This window comes from Camelus dromedarius, chromosome 21 (genome assembly GCF_036321535.1).
Source record: "Camelus dromedarius isolate mCamDro1 chromosome 21, mCamDro1.pat, whole genome shotgun sequence".
In the NCBI taxonomy this organism is placed as follows: domain Eukaryota; kingdom Metazoa; phylum Chordata; class Mammalia; order Artiodactyla; family Camelidae; genus Camelus; species Camelus dromedarius.
In genome coordinates, this window is record NC_087456.1 from 13,634,747 (window position 1) to 13,653,307 (window position 18,561).

Here is an 18,561-nt window from a genome sequence, read left to right on the forward strand (position 1 = left end):
TGGAGATGGATTCATAACAAGCTACGCTCTCATGCCCTATTTCCCCCATGTCTAAAAGAACACATTTTTCAAGAGGCTTGAACAGATAAAATGAGGAACAAAGTTCATTGATTGACATACAGCCGTGCCCTACAACATGACTTTATGAAGAATTCAAACTACACTTATACTGATTTTTCTCACCTAATAGTTTAACTACAAGCACAGGGTAACATACTAAATGCTGTACAGAACAACGACAAAGTAAGACAATAACAAAAAACCAAAACATTTAAATTAAAAAAAAAAAAAAGTAAGACCTAACCCATCTTCGTAAAAACTTGCTTCTGTAGGAATTAAAAAGAACTTGATCCACGAGAAGTATTAAAATCAAATCTTTATTAAAATCCTACTTCTTTAAAATTGAAAAATTACCTGCATGCTTTGGTAAGGATGTGTGGTTGCTTATCACTTAAAACCTGTTTCAGCTTTTATCACAGATTGGACGGTAGCTATCAAGGAGAAACAAGGAACAGAAATATCTATAGACACTGAGAATAAACTACAAACTAAGATGAGCAAGGCAGGAGAGAGAAAATATGGTCCTCTAGGAAGAATAATGAGAAGACATCTGGGGTTTGATTCAAACTGACCAGGAACTGAATAGATCCCCAAGCTCTTTTGAACACACACACACACACACACACACACACTCTGAAATTTCCAAAAGTGAAATTTCCAGAAGTTATCCAAAGGAGTTAGCCTAATAAAAGATTTCACTGGCAGATACAGGAATAACTTTACCCCTTCTACGGTGATCCACGAGTAGACTGGATGGCAGGCTAAACAGACCTTCTATCAAAAGGTCCCACCTAACCCTCCCACTCCAGCAGGGTTCTGAAGGTGTCAGCAGGATTTGGTTGACTGGACCATTAATGGAGCTTCGGTTAATTATTGACTGATTAGAGATTTACCTTATCTTTCTATCAAAGCTGGCTCAAGACTTAACGGTAAGCAATTTAGAGCCAGGGTGAACCTACCCACATGCCTTTTTCTTCTTCTCCTTTGGGTCACTTTAGCTTGTCCTTTCCTGTAATTCATGCTCAGGTCAGAATGGCAGGTCCTGATGGTGCCTGGGAGTCCTCAGAGGACTGGAGATGAGCAGGGCCAAGTTCATGGTGAGGCATCTCTAGAGACAGAGGCCCAGGAGAGTGCTGCCTTTTGTGAAACTTTGCTTTTGGGCCAGGTTCTCCCATTAAGTCCCTGGAAGAAAAGCAATGACTTTTTTGTCTCTAGAAATGCTGGTGATGCTCGTGGGTCAGCATCAGTCGAAGGCCTCTTGGCAAAGCCGGGGAATCAGCACAGGCGGCTTGGGCCCAGCTGCCCCAGATAAGAGGTGGCCCGTGTTAATCTACAGGCTTCCTCTGCACCTCAGCAGGGCCTTCCTTTTCTAAACAGTCTCCCTTTAATGTTGGCGAATGTTGTTTTTCCATTGACTCAACATCTCGCCTCTGGTGGTAAGCCAGTGGGGAAAGTTGGAGCGGGGGAGGGAGGGGGAAAGTGAGACAGAGTGATGCCAAGGCAGAGGAGAGAGGGATGGGGAGCCGCACTTCCAAACAAGCTGGACACCTGCTTTGGAAAGACAGTGCCCAAGACTAAAGTTCTTTCTTCCTCTTGATTTACATCAGCCTTTTGTTCCTGCACGGCTGTGCTCAGCCCTGGGCCCCCTCCCCACGGACACTGCCCCCTTCACTGGGAACTAATTCAATGTGGAAACCACCATGAGGAATTCATAGCTTTTTTCTATGAATTTCACTGTCTTATCTGAAGGAAAGAAAGAAAAAGAGGGCTATTGGAGGACACTAAAGAGGAAAAAGAAATTCTAGGGAAAAGATGAAAGCAAAGATGGGAGGAAAGCAAGAGAGAAGAAAGAGATTAGAGAGGAAAACAGAAGAGGAAAAAGGGACAAGTGAGGGGGAAAAAAAGAGGTCTGGAAAAGAAAAGCAAAAGAGAGAGAATAAAAAGATAAAGCAAAAACTTGAAAAGAAAAGGAGAAAGGGGAAAGGAGAATGGCTGCCAAAAAGTGAAATCTGAAATGAGAGGCTTTCCCCAGAAGTTCGATTTTTCAAGCCACAGGACAGACCTAGGGTTGAGGATGGAGAGGAGTCCCCTTTGGGGCTTCTCTGGGCAAGACAAGGTCAAGGGGCATCTTCAAAACCAAATCTTGATTAGAGCTAGCTAAATGTTTTGACTTGAAGGAGACATGAAGGATTAAAAAGCAAAATAGAGCAGCATGAGCAAGAAAGAAACAGGAAAAGAAAGAAAATTGAAAAAAGCAACAAAACTCATGGGAGACACAAAGGGAATGAGAGAAAACACTTCTGAATCAGCGAGTCATCTACTAACAAGCTGCAAAGATTTCCAATGACAAGTTGTCACATTAGTTTAGTGAAACTGAAGCAGTACTTATCCCCTTTCCTGTGCTTAATCTCTCCCTGCGTGCCACAAAAACATGCTACCACGTTTAATAGGATTAGTTTCGTTCACTTTCTCCCCCCACCCCTTTTATTTTTTACAATTCTATTTTCAACAATACAGGGATCCTTCAATTCGACTTCCTGCCCTGCACAGCAAAACCTGGCATGCATGGTTTTTACCCTTTAAAGACTTTATTTGAATCTGAAAAATGTAATTTGACTATTTTGTACCTCCCCCTCTCCCCCAATGAATTACTTTCTCCACCTGGAAATCTCCATAGCTTGGAGGGGATGTTGATGGTAAAAAGGTCAAGGGAGAACCAGGACTAGGGAAGAAGCTGACAAAACCCAATCCCTGCAGAGGTTGTCTGCCCTTAGGAGGAGCTGTTCTGGCTCTAAAGGCAGGCAAACCTGGGTTCTGATTCTGACAGCTACTTACTGGCTTTGTGGCCTTGAGCACCTCGTCGTGAAAACTTCCCCAGTCTCAGTTTACTCATCTGTACAATACAGTGGGGATAATTCTTAGCAGGGCTACTGGGAGAACTACACTTAATGTGCTTTATTCCTTCACTTAGAAGATTCACTTTTTCTCATATTTTATTGTGTTCCTGCAATCAATATTATCTTAAAATCGATGGTGCATTTCAGGTCACTGTGTTTTCCTTTTCTCCCAAAGGGCATCTTTAAATGGATGGTGTGTGTTATAATCTATGGCATTTTAGAATGAAGAAAATGGACGTGCCGAGTACAGAGCATCTGGCACAGTTCTGAAGGAGGAAGTACTCAGTAGATGCTAGAATTAGCTATCATTGCTTATCACTATGCCTACTCCCCTCCCTCCCATAGTCTTACAGAAAGACCACTTTGGAATATCCAGAGAAGGAGGTGTTGGCACTTTCGCCCCTCACCCAGATTCCTTCAGACAAAGGCTCCCAACTGAGGCTTCAGAAACCTGACTAAATCGAACACAGATCAAACTGTCCATCCTTGTTGAGTAAGAACCAAAATTGTCCGGTCCGCTCCCCTCTCAACAGGGTCACCAACTGCCACGCTCAGCAGTGTTTTGCAAACAGTAATTATCTGTTGAACTGAATTATTCCATCTTCTTTGCGTCCACTTTGGGTTCAGGACCCCCTCCTGCCCCAGGCACCCCTCCCCCCAGGCACCACCCCGGGGGATTAGTACAGAGACAAAGGGGTGAACTCGCCTTCTCCGGGAGGGACAAGGACGCGGCCTCGGGGGACCTGGGGGAGTGAGGGAGCCACCCAGGGCCTAGGGTGGGGATGAAGAGGAGGTGGGGCAGGGAGGAAGGAGGAACCTGGCTGCCCGGCCGCCCGTGCGGGGCGTTGTGGGGACCCCGCGGTCGGAAGCGGGCGGGGTGGGGGAGGGGCGCTACGAGAACCTGCCCATTGGGCTCGCGACCCCCCTCACAGCGCCCCTCACGGGGGACGCGGGCTGCCTGCCCCGGCGAGCGGCGGCCGCGAGGGGAGGGCCAAGGCCTTCCCGCCAACCCGGCTCAGCGAGCGTGCAGGCGCCTTCCAGAGCCGTGGCCAGGCTGGCGAGGCGGGAGGATGCCCGGACGCTGCGCCCTTCGCCGGGGCTGGAGCAAGGGCCACATGGAGCCTCCAGCCTCGCCTTCTCTCCCGCCCTCCCGCCACTCCGTCCCTCAAACCATACTTCACATCCCGCGCGCCCCGTGGGAGCCTCCTCGCCCACCGCCACACCACCATCCTGCAACCCCCACACCCCCCAGTCACCGGCTCCCGCCTTCGCGCTCCCAGCCTCGCCTCCTCTTAACTCCACTCCCTCGGCCCCCTCCAGCAATCTACCCCCACTCCCAGACTCACCTACCGCAGGACACCCACTCACCCCACCTCATCCCTACCAAGCGCCCACATACACGCTCCTTTCCCACCCCCATCTACTCGCTCTCCCTACCTGACCTGTCCCCTCAAACTCTTCCTGTCAGCCTCTGCCCCTCAAAATACTCCTTCCACCACGAGGGTGCTTGGGAGTAAGAAACCAGAAGTTGATACCTGTCACCCTACAGCTTGGCCCCAGATATGTGTTTCTCCGTGGTTGTCTTGAGGGCCTTTGTACTGTCCCCTACGGTCCCAGACTGTCCACCGCTCCCACCCCCAGTAGCCCTTAAAGTAGCAATCTTCCACACCTGCCCAAAGAAATCCACAAACGCCGCGAGGACAGGCGTCCAGGGCTGATGCTCCGATTTTCCCTCACTCAAGAGAGTAGGGAGTGCCCACTCCCAGCCCTGGGGTTCACTAGGGGCTGGGCCCATGGATGCCCCAAGCTGGAAATCTCTTTCTTACCCCTCCCCAGGAACACAGTCATTTCTTATCTCAAGCCTTCTGAGGATACCAGAACCCCATCCTTGGGAAGTTTAATCAGCCCTCCACAATCAGCCTTCTTGATCTGTTCTCTGCTGGTTCCACCCATTCCATTCCTCTGGGCTTTCTTCCCCCTCACACTGCTGCAGAGTCACAGCCAGTAATGGCCCCTTCCTGCCTATCTTTCTTCCCCTTCTCACAGCTGTCTTTGGGCTCTTTGGGATATGTGCCTATACAATGGGTCGCACATAATTTTACGAAGGGTTGTATTTTATACGACATAGATTTGGGGGAGTTGTTCATTCAGACATGTAAAAACATAGAATAGATGATACACATTTGCTTTTGTTTTACCTAGGAATGTTGACCTTTTTTGCCTTCTTATTGTTCCCTCCTTGAATAGAACTTTTTGTCCTGTGGTTTTGTTGGTCAGATGGGCGGCTTCTGTAGGAAAGGTTTGCCATCTATAAAGCAGGGAAGGTGAAAGGACAAAAAAAAAAAAAAAAAAGAAAGAAAGAAAGAAAGAAAAAAGCAGATTTCAGATTGGTAAATGCCTCCTGTCTGCCAGTGGGCCTGATGGAAGTTTTAAGTCCAAGAGTACAGGGCCTAGTTTCCAAACATGCACCAGTTCCATTCTTATGGCCTCAAAAGTGAGAGGTGAGCATATAAAGTGTCCAAAGTAGCAACTATGCATAAGCTAAAATGTACATACACATACATATGGCAATCCAGTTAGCTTCACCATTTTGGGGGGGATGGGGGTCTGTAAAGAGGTAGCACAGGCCCGTGCAAGTGTGTCAAGTACACATGTGTAGACAAAATAGGTTCCAACCAATCATGTGCTGAACAGTATTACTTTTGTAAAACTCTCTACAATTATCCCCACTTAACAGATAAAAAGAACAGAGCCTCAGATAAAGTGGCACACCATGGCCACAGAGTCAGCAACTGGACCCCCAGATTGCTAGGTCCTCCCGCTGACTGCCTAGCTGGAGTGGGCCCAGAAATCTTAATTTTCGAAAAGCTCCCTTGATTATTTTTGATGACTAGTCTTGGGACCAGCGGCTCCACATCAAACCATCCAGCTATCCCTGTCACCAGTCTTGCCTCTTAGCTGCCTTCTCCACGTTGGCTAAAACATTTAAAACATATTTAAATAGCAATTTCGAAAAACTATGCAGCATATGGATTTTCCTTTTGATCTCAAAATGATGACAAACAGACACTTAGATACTTCATAAAAGAAATATTACCAGAAAAATTATAGAAATCTGGCTTTCAACTTGGTCTTGCTCTAATTTAAACAAAATGCAACTTTCCAGAGTCACTCTCTCCCCTCAAATAAATCCAAACTGGGACCTTCCTTTTCTTTTCCCTCCGTGAGCCTGCCCTACACCTATTTATTTCTGAATCGCTCGGCATCCTCAATAAAATGCGTTGTAAGATAGACAGTAGGGATGACTTAAGTCCTGCCATCAAAGTCCCTGAAAATAGAGTATCTCTTCCGAATTAATACCCTTGAGTTAAGAGACCAAAGAAAGAGGAGCTGGGAGTAACAACTAGTTATCCTTAGGCTGATAAAATAAGGGCGGTGGGCAGAAGGGGAAGTCTCCAGCCCTCTAGGCGTCCCCGCCCCTCCCTGGGTCCCCGGCGATGGCCCCCACCTCCCAGGTTGAGCGCGTCGGTCCGCTGCGAGCGCGCTGCCGCCTCGGCCACGCAGCAACAGGCGGGCGGCGCGGGCAGCCGCGTGGCAGCGCTGGCTCGGCGGCGTCGGACGTTCCCGGCTCCGCGCCGCGCGGGGAGCAGGTGGCTGTCCTCCGCTCCCGGCGTGCGCCGAGCTCGGGCCCGCGGAGCCAGGCGCCAGCCCCTGCGGCGGCCCCCCGGGAGAGGCCCGGCTGCGAGGTCCGGGCGGGGCGACCCCGCGCCCCACGGGCCGCGCGGGCGGGAGGGGCGCGCCCTCCGCCCACAGCGCGGCGCCGCGGCCGCCGCTTCTCGCGCACGTTGTCTCCGGGCCCGAGAGGCCGCGACACCTAGCGCGGGGCCGAGGCGAGGAAGGAAGGGCTGGGAGGGAGGAGGACACAGGGAGGAAGCTGCTGGCGAGGAAGCCCCGCTCCCGCCGAGGGGCCGGAGAGGAGACTCCCAGCCTTCCCTCCCGACCCGAAACTTTTCCAACACAAGCAGGCGTGTTCCTCGCGGGCTTCGGCGGCCCGAGTCGCCATCGGGGAAGAAGCTCGTCAAACAAACCCGTCCCCCCCGGCACGCACGCGGAGGTACACAGGCACACCGGGAGGGACTGGGCCTCTGGAGAAGTGCTAAGGGACTGAAGGGAGCAGGCGCCACGCCGCGCGAAAGGGGCTCCCCGCGTTCGAGAACCGGTGCTAAAAATCCTCCCAAAGCTCGGAAGTGTAGCGGTTCCCAGAGGCTTTGCGTAACTTTGCCCACTGCGCCCCCGCGTGCAGAGGCGTCCCCTCACACTCACACCCTCACCCCACCCCACTCCGCCCCCCCACCCCCTGCTGAGGCCCGAGCCTGTCCTTGTATTTCAGGGACTGGGAAAGAGAAGCTGATCTGCGCCAAAGAGGGAGGGGTGTAAATGGCACGAATCCCACTCCCTGGCACCCTAAGATTCGAAGGGAGAGCGCCCGGTTCTTCCCGAAAGTGTCCCCTCCACTTCCCTCTGCCCTTGGCTTCTTCACTACTGTGAACTGAAGAAGGTAAAGCTCAAGCAGATCGATGTGTATTTTTTTCTGAAATCACGACCTCTCCAAATCCTAGCCCTCAAAGAGCCTGGTGGGGTAGGAGAAAGGCAAGTTATTTCGGGCGGGGGGCGGGGGTGGGACAACAGCACCCCTCCGAAGGCGTTCGCGCGGCCTGGCGGGCGCCTCGCCGGGCTCTGCGCGGCCGGGCGGAGTGGCTGGATTATGTAAGTAACAGCCCTCCATGTGCTCACCACCATCTGTTAATATCTTGATATTGGAAAGTTCGGTGCCTGAGGCAAAGCCAGGGTTGGCGACACAGGGCTCCCAGCCTACTCCTTTCTACTCCAGGGCAGGGAACTTACCTCCCTTTGATTGTTTTCTCCCACATCCATAAAATCAAGTAGTAGTGTGCCCCTTCAATCACTGACAGCCAACCCCCTCTCCTCGTGGGTGTGTTTGTGGAAGAAGAGTGATTTTCTTCGAGGCCACTTTTTTGTAATGAATCCTTTCAATGCATTTATATTTTTATGACAATTCTAGGCTCCTTTAGGCTTTGTGGTGGACCCTGATTTGGGGGTGGGGGCTTTATTATTTTAAACATTACTTTTCCTGGCAGCACCCCTGACCCCAGATTCTTCTAAGGGTTATATTTCAACTTCTTTGGAGTGATTCGCTTCTGTTTACTTTGAAAGCTGTTGGTTAAACAAACATCACTCGGAGGCTTCTAAGCAGGGGTTCCCAGGAGAGAAACCGTGCAGCTGCTACTTGCTACTGATCTCGTGGCATTTCAGTTTCCCCCCCATTCAGAGCAAACCCAGGTTGGGGCTTGGCGTCACACTGAGTGCAGGGGTTGAGAGACACACAGAAAGACTATGGCAGTCAGCCTGTAGACAGCCTGAAGCAGGCCGGCCTGCACCCTATAGTTGGTTTTTCTTTCTTTCTCTTTCTCTCTTCAGGGTGGTGGGGGATAGTGAATGGTGGATGGTGATGTGTGTGTGTCCAGGCTGCACTTCTCCAGCATTCTTCTCCTGAAATTCACATCCATGTGTGTCTCTCACCTGGATCTGGTTGAAATTCCCAGAATTGGTTTGTTTAGGACCTGCTGACAGTTGTTTGTAAGGTTTTAAATTATTTGTATGCAGTCTTCTCTCCTACCCCCACCTACTGGCTTGAAGAAAGAACCAGAGAGGGAAAAATACACCGGGGAAATGTCAAGGCGAAGTGTGTTTAACCCATTACCAGATTCATAAGTGATAACTGCTAGAGTTTGACTAAGAATGCACAGATAACCCTGCAGATAAATAAGTAAATGCAGCCTGCACGGATCGAGTTTGGTGGAAGACCGGTCAGAACTTGTTAAGTTTTTATGTTATTGGGGTTGTGTTGGCAATGGGGAGGAGAAAGGGACTGACCCCAGGCTTGGCTGCTGGTTTCAGAGATGGAGTCAATATCTAGGCGACTTCTCGTCTCCAGGCTGACTGATCGCTTCTCCTCTATCAGAAAACAAACCGGGAGAAGCCGGAGATAGGGGGCTCGGGCCTCATGCCTTGCTCCAGGGCCGCCCGAGACCCGGGAGAGCGCCGAAGCTCTGGCAAGAGAGGTTGCCAGGAGCCTGGCCTGTACGTCGCCGGGACGTTAGGGGACCAGACAGTGCTCCGTATACGCAGCTCGCGGTGATGGGCTGCAGACCGAGCTCGCTCGTCCAGCGTCGCGCGCGCTCCTATTTCAACGAGCCGCTCTTACGCCCTGATTTGGGCTGCGAACCGCTGCAGCAGAGCTAGCGAGCCGCGAGCCTCCGCCGCCGAGGTTGGGGGTTGGGGAGCTTCCTTGTTTCCCAAGAGGGTTACTCCAACTTCGACTCGGGCCTGCCTTCCCCCGGGAGCGATACATGACTTACTGGGGCTCGCAGGGAACTTCTCCCGCCGTCAGTTCCCGGGCGTAGTGTGTGCAAAACGTGCACCCGAGCGCTAGGTGCAATTGACATAAACTTGTGGGCTAAAGTTCAAGCCGTTTCCTTCCAGAGTCTGAACCTTTTCTCTCTCTCAGCTTCCTTTCTTCCCCCTTCTCCCCCTCCTCTCCCTGCCCTCCTCCCTTTTAAATGTCAAACTGAGCAGATGGTTTTAAGGTGTGGAGGGCATGTATCCTTTACTGCTGCCAGTTTATTTGTGGCCTGGCGCTAACGTATACTTTCTGGGATACTTAAAGAAAGTAATAGGAGGAAAAAGAAGAAAGGAAGTAGCTTCGATCCATTCACAGAACCCAAATTTCCCCGCTCAGTACCCCCGCTTACCTCGAAAGGACCCAACCAATAGAAGCATTACTCCATCCTGCAGCTAATGGGCACGTTGATAGATTATTTCTATCCCCAGCCTAAATTTGTCACATCTCGACTAGAACACTTGATACAATAGCAGATCATTGGAAGTGTGAGTAGTGTGCGCGCGTCTATGTTGTTTCCATAGTGGGGGGGGGGTGTCTAGAGGCAGCAAAGGGGGAGAAATGAAGGCTGGGGATGGTCAAGCAAGTCTTTTTTCTTATCCCCGAACACCTAACCGGGCCGGCCTGATTTTTCTTCTTCTTCTTTTCAATGTCTGAATCCCGTGCCAAAAGTTTCCTACGGGGTTTGGACTCGAACATATTGTTTTCACTAGTCTTATTCAAAGATTAGACTTCTTCGCAGTTTGATGAATTTGAGGCTGAAATTGTAAATGTCCTAGGAAAAGTGTGTACATATGTGTTGGAGAAGATGCTGATAGTGGTCAGCCAGTGGACTTGTAACACAATTCATAAACACCCTGTCGTCAAGATGCAACATGATTCAACCTTTGATCTGATTAAATTCGAGGGACACACGAAAAATACTTGTCCCCATCCTACAAAAAAAAAAAAAAAGAGTGTCTAATCGCCTAGGTGTGAATGTTTCTGCTTCGCAGCCCTTGCAAGTCCTAGCTTTTATAGGATCTTTAAGTCATAAACGCGGTTGCTTTATTAAAAGCCGTTTACTGTGCCGGGTGAAAAAGACGTTCTAGCTGTGGCTGGAAGCTTGCTCTTTAGCATTTGCAACTTTCAGATCCCAAGAAGCTCTTCAAGAGCCACATTAAAGAAATCTTGCTGGTTATTTTTCGTCCAAGAAATGTGAAAGCAACGTGAATTTTCTATAGATTGACTTAGAAGCCCGAAATTTTAAGTTTGAAATTTCTTACCTAGGAAACTTTAAAGTTTGTTACCCAGGCATCAAAACTGTGTAAATCCTATATGAAACCTCTCTCTTTGATCATTCTGGGATGAGTGAGTTACTGAGCGGTAGTCGCGTGGTAATGTTTGTAACATTTTTTTTCCCCGTAAAGGTTGTTGTACCTACAATCCAAAAATCGTCGTTAGAAGTAACCCAAGACAAATATTCTTCTTCCTAACAAATTTGACGGGAGATTGACTGGGATTCAGCCAATACTGATCTTCTAATACCAGATGCAGCGGAGTCGGTGTGGAATCTCTGGCACCTATTATTTTAATCCCAAACCTACCTGTATTTATTGTCCACCTCCCCTTTAAAAGGAAGCAAGGGTGACATGTATTCCTGATACTAGCTATGATCATTTAAAAAGTGTAATGATTTGAAGATCCCCACTCCCTCCTCCTATACCACCCCACCCCTAAAAGCCCCCACTTTTTCTCCAGTATACTTTTCCGTGCCTTCCTCCACCCCTGTCCGAGTAGCGCTCACTCGCTCGGCCGCTCGGCGAACTCGATCAGCTGTATCTGGGAAATGAAGGGGGAAAAAAAAAAAGGGGGACCTACGTCCTGGAAGAGCGACTGTGAGCCGAGCGCCGCTCGCGCGGTCGCCCGCTCCGCACGGTGCCCGCGGATGGCTCGCTCCGGCCCCGGCGCGGCGATCCGGTCGCCCCGCAGCAGTGGCTGGGCGACGGTGAGGGTGGGGGCCGGGGATGGAGGCGGGGGAGGGGAGCGCGGGGCCCCTCTCCCCTCCTCTCCTCCCAGCCCCTCACCCCCACCCCTTTTATATATTTTTTTTTCCTCCCAAGTTCTCTTGCCTCACTATCCCCCCTTGAATCCGAAGGCGCCTCGCGATTGGGTGCTGGGGCCGGGTACGTCAGTCAGACTGTGACGTGCAGTCTTCCTGTTTCCTTCAGCTGTGTCTTAAAGTAAATCTTGTTGTGGAGCGGAGCCCTCAGCTGAGGGAGCGCTCTGAAATAATACACCATTGCAGCCGGGGAAAGCGGAGCGGCGCAAAAGAGCTCTCGCCGGGTCCGCCTGCTCCCTCTCCGCTTCGCTCCTCTTCTCTCCTCCTCTTTTCTCTCCCCCTCTTCTACTCTCTTCTCTCTTCTATTCTCCTCCCCTCTTCCTTTCTCTTCTCTTCCTTTCTCTTCTCTTCACTTCTCTCCTCTCCTCTCGTCCCTTCCCTTCTCTCCTCTCCTTGCCCACCCTCCTCTCTCTCTCCCCTCTCCCTCTCCCCACCGGCCCGCTCGCTCGCTCCCGCACCGACCCACCGTCCGCGGTCCAATTATCATATTCATCACCCGCAAGATCTCACCGTGTGTGTGCGCGCGCGGGTTTTCCTCTCTCCGCCTGCAAAAAAAGGCTCGGTCCCACTGCTCTCCGCACCGCGTAAGTATCTTCTCCCCCTCGCGAGTCCCCTCCCCTTTTCCAGATTCACTTGTACTGGCTTGTTCTTGAAGGAGAAGAAAAGAAAAGAGACTCCCATTACTCACACCCGTGTCAACATTTCCCCCCACCCCAACCCCAGAGAAAATGGTGTTCTTTAAATGAATCATAATAAAATAGCCTCTAAACAGTTTCTAAGCAGGAGCCTCAGTGGAACTCAGCGCTCCGCTCCTCCCAGTTCCTAAGAGTAAGTGATCCGCTTGGATTTTATTTCTTTCTCTTTCCTGCTGGTGGCTGGGGGTGGTGTTGGCGATGGGGGGAGGCTGATAGCGCTGGACTTGCGCTGATCTTGTCACCTTTTGTGTACTGTTTCTGGGGGGTGAGGAGGCGTTTGCTTCCTTTCCTTCTTTCTCTTGTCCTCTCTTCTCAGGAGAGAGGACCGCGAGGGGGACCGGGTCGCTTTTTGTTCGTCTGGATCCCCGCTTTCCTCCCAGCCTCATCCTTCCCATCTTCCCCGGTTAAAACTCCTGGGCTAGTCCCCGCGTCCTTTCTCTTTGTCTTGTTTATTATAGCTGCCTTTCTTCCAGGCTCTTCCAATTTGCTTGTCATTTGCATACCTTTCACTTCTCCTTTTTAACCCCAGCAGAGGGCCAGGGAGTAGGGAGGAAGGGAGAGGGAGGAGGGGGGCGCTCTATTACTTTCCTCTCAAAACGCTGTCGAAGCCAAAAGGTTGAAATCAGGGTTGGAGCAGTGGCGAGATGGTCCCGGGAAGCGAGCGCGGCGCCCCTCTCCTGAGCTCCCAGGCACCAGGGCTAGGTCAAGTGGAGTAGGGTAAGGTGGCACCAGGAGCCTCGGTGGGGGGGGGGGGGGGTCGTGTGGTGGAGGGGCCGGGGCTCGAGCGCCGCGGGAGGACGCAAGGATCGCGCTCCGGGTGGGGGTAGGGAATGTTCTTGGACAGCGGATGTGCGAGGCGAAGACTCTCACAGTTATCCCTGGCAGTTGGCGTGATTGGGCTGCTTCGATCTGATCTTGGTTCCTCTGGTTGGTACCTACAATTTTGTCCCACTTTGGAGGATCGGAGAGGGAGGAGAGGAGAGTTGAGGGTAACTGGTACTGGAAGAATAGTGAGGGGGGAGGGAAGAGCTGCTATCTTGCCTGAACAGACAAGGAGGGGGACGAGGGGGACAAGTTGAGGGGGCAGACATCATCCAAATCCCAGTTTAGCAAGTTGTTGCTTCTTCTGATGTGCCAGCCACTTACTCCTCCTGCTAAAACTGAAGGTAAGGGGATAGTGTAGATTGAAGGGGCGAGGTGGAGGGGGGCAGGAGGGAAGTGTAGGGAGAGTAGCTTTGGAGAGAGACTGACAGGTCTCTCGCCACTTCTCAGCTCTTTTCCAAAGTTGAGAGCCCTCCAGGCAGGCAGAGAGAAGAACTAGGAGCAGAGGCTGAGCGGCAGTCTTAAATAGCCCAAGGAGGCAGCTTGGGGTGTGAAACTGCTGTTCTTGGCAATCCAGAACCCACTCCGCCTGGGGGAAGGCTGGGAACTCACCTGCTTGTTTTTATGTTTCCAAGAAGGTCTGTGTTGTCTCCTTGAGCTTATAAAAACAGTGCAGGCACAGGGTGGCCTTCTCTCAAAGTCAAGGCTAGAAGGCTCTTCTCTTGTTCTCTCCCCCCACCCCCTTTCCCCCATCTATAACCTCCCTCACGAAAAAAATAATTTCCTTTCCTAGCCTAGGTAGGCAGAGCTCTATTAGTAGAGGGCTGTGCATGGGCAGGGCCTGACAGGTGTGTTGTGTCAAGAAAGACAGGTGCAAATTTCCTCTGTGTCTGTGTGTGTCTGTACAGTTCCAGACCACAATGCGTGCTCCAGGGTTGTAGAGGTTTATGAATTTATGGTTGCCCTGGTTAATAGGATTGTCTGGGCTAATGGGAACTGGGCTGTTGTTATGTTTCGAGCCCTGCCATGTGAGTTCTTTGGTTGGGGGTAGGGGACCCAGTTGGTATGTGTTTGTTTATTTTTCTTGAGGATGTTGGCAGGCTGCTCCTGAGGCTGTGTCTCAGGCTCCTGTCTGCCAGGCAGCTGAAAGTACCCCCACTTCAGGCAGCAGGTGGAAGGAGATTGACTTTCTCTTTGCTTCCCTCTAGTTTATGCCTGTCTCCCAGGTCTCCGGTGGAGGGGGAGTGGTGAAAGCCATCTTTTGTGTGTGTGTGTGTGTGTGTGTGTGTGTGTTTTGGACATCCATGGGTGGTGCGTGTAACTGCCAAGAATACCAAAGTCAGTTTGCAAGTGTTACTGCTGTTAAAGCTTATCTTTTTAGCATGCTTTCTCCCTGCCCAGAAAGAATAGGTATGTGCATAAACTCTTTCAAGTCATACGTTAAATACTCTCATAAAGTAGAATGAGCCTGTCATTGTACCAGACATGTGCCAGATGTCCTAGTTATTACTTTGATGGAGAAGGAAAATCTCAAGTATGTGAGAGGTAACTGCGCTTTTCTGTTTGATGCAAGATGCAGGCAAGCAGCTTCATGAAGAGTTTCTTGCAAGAACTTCTAAGTATTTTCAAAATGAAATGGGCTATGGGTGGTAAGGAAGAAAAAAAGGAGTTATCTGGTTAACCTGCAACACAGACCTGTTCCTACAATGGTTAAATAGATGAAGGTGACAATCGTGGCTTCGTGTGTGTGAGGGAAGTTAGTGAGAATTCATTGTGAGCACTGTATCTGGATTCTTAAAACCTGACCTTTTACATTTTTCCTTAAACAAGCAATTTCTTGAGTTGCTCGGAAATAGATTAAATGGTGAATGGGTTTTGTTGGTTGGTTTGGTTGCTTGGATGATGATCTTTGTTTCATGAAAATGAGATAGTATGTGTCATTTAGTCTTTCAACTTAAACAGCAAAGTTCCTTCTAATACTTCCCTTGGATGCTTTTGAAGTTCTTTTATAATTAAAATGTCATCTATGGATGTGTTCATTTGCTTTATTTTTAATAAGGGTTATCTGTGCTTGGCACTTACTGATATTTTTATGTGTCCATTATGCAGAATTTATTTAGTTTAATCACCACCTTGTGGGGAAAAATTCATGCATACGTAACATGAATCTTTGTTCTCACTTTATTCATTCCCTAGCATCGTCCCTCCATAAGTAGCACTTACAATCTTAGAACATAACCTAGCTGCCAGGCTTGCTCTTTATTTGTTCAAAGTGAAATAGGCCTTTTTTCATGAATTTCTTATAGGCATTGTTTTGCATCTGCGCTTGCTAATGTAAGGACTTTTTAGGTTCAGGATTAACAAACGATTGTAAAATGGTACTGTTTTTATAATATGAAGATGGTTGTGCATGATATATTATTTGGATTCTAATTAAGTTCCTGTATAAATTGGAAAGGACATATATGTAAGAAATTTATCCAACCTTATTGCCTTAGAGGACATTTAGAGTATTTCAGTTTTCTACAGAAAGAAGAGTGTTTTTTCTTGAGGTTATTTCTCACTCTCTTTTATTTACTAATTTGGTGAATTATTACATTTTCAATAGGTAAAAATGAATACTTTAGGCATGTCTCAGAAAATCTCCTATGTTCATTTTGCAGGTGAAAAATGTATGGAATTTTTGATAGGATGGAGGAATTTTAAATGAAATGGTGATGATTTGAGGGCTCTCTGATGATAGGAAATTTTAAAACCTGATATAAGATTTTAACAAAACAATCTTAGTTAATTTAAGTATTAATGAACATCAAGTGGGTTTTTCAAAATAAACACCAAAGGCTTTCTTAACCTGGTGGCTAAGCTAAAACATCTCCGAAGGAAAAGTTGCTAGTTAGCAGACATGCACTCTTCACACAGTGAGGAGGACAGCTTGGTAGGGGGCAGGGGCGGGGGAGTACCTAAATCAAATCATCTGATTTTCCCCCCTGAATTACTGACTTCCAGATGGATTTACAGTGTTCTTTGTTACTGGTAATCCACTTGAAATTTCGTAACCAGGTTGACTCAAGGAGATCAGAGGCCCACTCAAGGGTAGTTTTCTAAAAGAAGTAAAGTGTAGGTTTGAGCAATTTCTTCAAATAATTTTATCAACAAAGACAGGTAATCTCAATAATCCCAACAGGAGACCATGCCAGCCTGACACTTCCCCATCTCATGAAAGATTTGACTGAACAACTTGAATGATAACCGTGATGAACACTTCTTTGTCCAGAATCTGGACTTCAGACAGATACGTAAAAGTTGCATGCCCCCTCCCCAAATAACTTCTTTATTAAAGCAGAGCACTTTACCACTGTCTGCTTCAGTGTTCCTTTGAAATTATTCACTGAAAATTTCTTTCTACTAACATTGTCATCAGCTTCCTTAGGATTCTCCATGTTAAATTATCTGACATCCTTCAGATAATTAGGATTTTAATGAAGAATCTCTTGGAGCAGTTAAAATCCGACTTGATCATACTTGGATGTGTGTTCTTATCTTTTTCTGGGAGGAATCTGCCACGTTAAAATACCCCTCGTACAGGAATTATTTAAACATTTGTGCAGTTAGATACTAAGTAGTACAGCCCAATATTTAATAATAAAAATATTTTACATAGATTTTCACATGCATTAAAGAGGCATTTGCAGAATTAGTGTATGGGTTCAAATTCAACTGCAGTATTTTTCTGCATACTTACTGATACTGATGTTCACCAGTGCTGATCAAAAGGTTTCATATTGCCTGGTTAAACTCAAAATTAATATTACAATTCAAATATAATAAAAGTCAAGAATAACTGTAGTGGAAACATATGGCTTAGTACATATATTGAGACATAAAGGAGTTTTTAAAAATCTTAATGGACAGGATGGTATCAATGATAAATTCATTCCATAGCATTCTCTAAATCCTGAATTGGGCAATCACAAAAGCACCCTTGAAAATGTTTTCAAGTGATTTAATTCACATTATAGTCATTTAACAACACGTTTTCTTATGTGGTAAATATATTCATATACATATATGTATATATATCTTATTTATGAAGCATGATGTTACTAAAGAACTATTGTCAACCAGTTATAATTATTTAATCTCACTTATAGCCTCCATGGGTTATAATCCCAATGTGTATGACCACTATACCTTTATTTTTGAGTTTAGGTCAAAGCTATATAGAGAGGTATATTTATTTGCCCCTATTAATGTAATGCCTTGTCTCGCTGGATCATATAATATTTCCTAGTTTTCCTGTTTGTGTTGTCCTTCTTATGTCTCAGCTGTACATTCTACAACAAGACCGAAAATTATTTAAATTCTTTTCGCCCCAATCAGAAACAAATCATTACTTAATCTCAGAATGCTGACCAGTCGTAAGAGAATGGCAAAACTCAGTTCCGCTTGGTGAATTTGAAAGAAGTTAGGGGATATTTTCTTCTCAAGAGACCCCAAAGCATGTTTAATTAACACTCATTCTCCACCGAAGATGAGATCATTTCTTTCCACCTTAGGAAGAGTGCAGCCCTCCTCTTGGCTCCGGCATGAGGCAGGGATGCAGCTGTTGATACCTAGGCTAGATGAGAGGAAGTGCAGTTGACACAGAGGTAAATGGCAGTTGGGAAAGGAAGGATGGCTGGGGGTGACCTTGTGCTCATCTCTTACACCAGCGTGTTGTTTCTGAGCCTCTGCTGCAGAGATGCTTTTCCTAGAGTAAGAATGGGTTGGAGGAAAACCCAGATTGGATCTTAAGGGGAATGGGGGAAGAAAAATCCTGCAGAAAGTTTGTTCAACATTTTGATGGGAAAGCTGTGTGCTTTTCAGGTGATATTAGAGAGAAAGTGATTTGCACACGAAAAGAAAAGAGGTAAAATTTTTAAATAATGGCAATAAACTCCATTTTTGAAAGGCTGATATACACACACAAAAGTCCTCCTTGCAAAGACCTCCCCCACGATATGCAAATCTTTCTGAGCTTTGAAATAACTCATCCTTTTTCTTGTTTGTCTCAGTCTCCCCTTTTTTTTTCTCTCACCTGACAACTACACCTGACTTACCAGATCTAATGTGTTAGTTATACACTGTCATTGCATTTTTGTCCTTCTGAAACTGATCTCATTATTAATGTGTGAGGGGTCTCAATCATTGTGAATTCAGTTTTGAACCCTATATTGAAGTTATCAAGATCTGTTTCCATTCTAAGTTCAGGAAATTTTATCCTGAGGCATACAAAAAGTATTTTATCCTCAAGCATAGAAAAAAAAATATGTAAAGAAGCATCATGTTGCTTTCATGGCACTCTAAAACCTGCTTTATTTAAATGTTGTATATTCATGTACAAACTGAGAACAAGGGCTGCATGATGAAATCTTTGTTGCTTAAAAAAATACACGTTGCCATCTAAGCATTGAGCCTTTTCTTGATTTTTACAGGTTATTTCATGCTGAAATTATGCCTATTTGC

General features: G+C 47.6%; 1 protein-coding gene and 1 long non-coding RNA gene across 9 annotated transcripts in view; one reads left to right on the plus strand and one right to left on the minus strand.

Moving 5' to 3' along the window:
* LOC116148669 (uncharacterized) overlaps positions 1-12,148 on the minus strand; it is an 84,509-nt gene extending 72,361 nt beyond the window's left edge. For both annotated transcript variants that reach the window (XR_010377141.1, XR_010377142.1), the window contains exons 1-2: positions 12,050-12,148; positions 5,156-5,265 (exon numbers count right to left, since the gene is read on the minus strand). This is a non-coding gene — a long non-coding RNA (uncharacterized LOC116148669). The remainder of the gene's footprint in view (positions 1-5,155; positions 5,266-12,049) is intronic.
* The window catches only part of PROX1 (prospero homeobox 1), a 52,153-nt gene continuing 45,618 nt past the window's right edge, over positions 12,027-18,561 (plus strand). For 4 of the 7 annotated variants that reach the window (XM_064477183.1, XM_010992107.3, XM_010992109.3 and 1 more), the window contains exon 1: positions 12,027-12,123. The gene's annotated coding sequence lies outside the window, so the exon portion shown is untranslated. Of the gene's footprint in view, positions 12,124-12,494; positions 12,952-13,078; positions 13,162-13,326; positions 13,401-18,561 lie in introns of those variants that run through there. The other 3 variants (XM_031438584.2, XM_010992108.3, XM_031438585.2) reach the window with 3 other exon arrangements.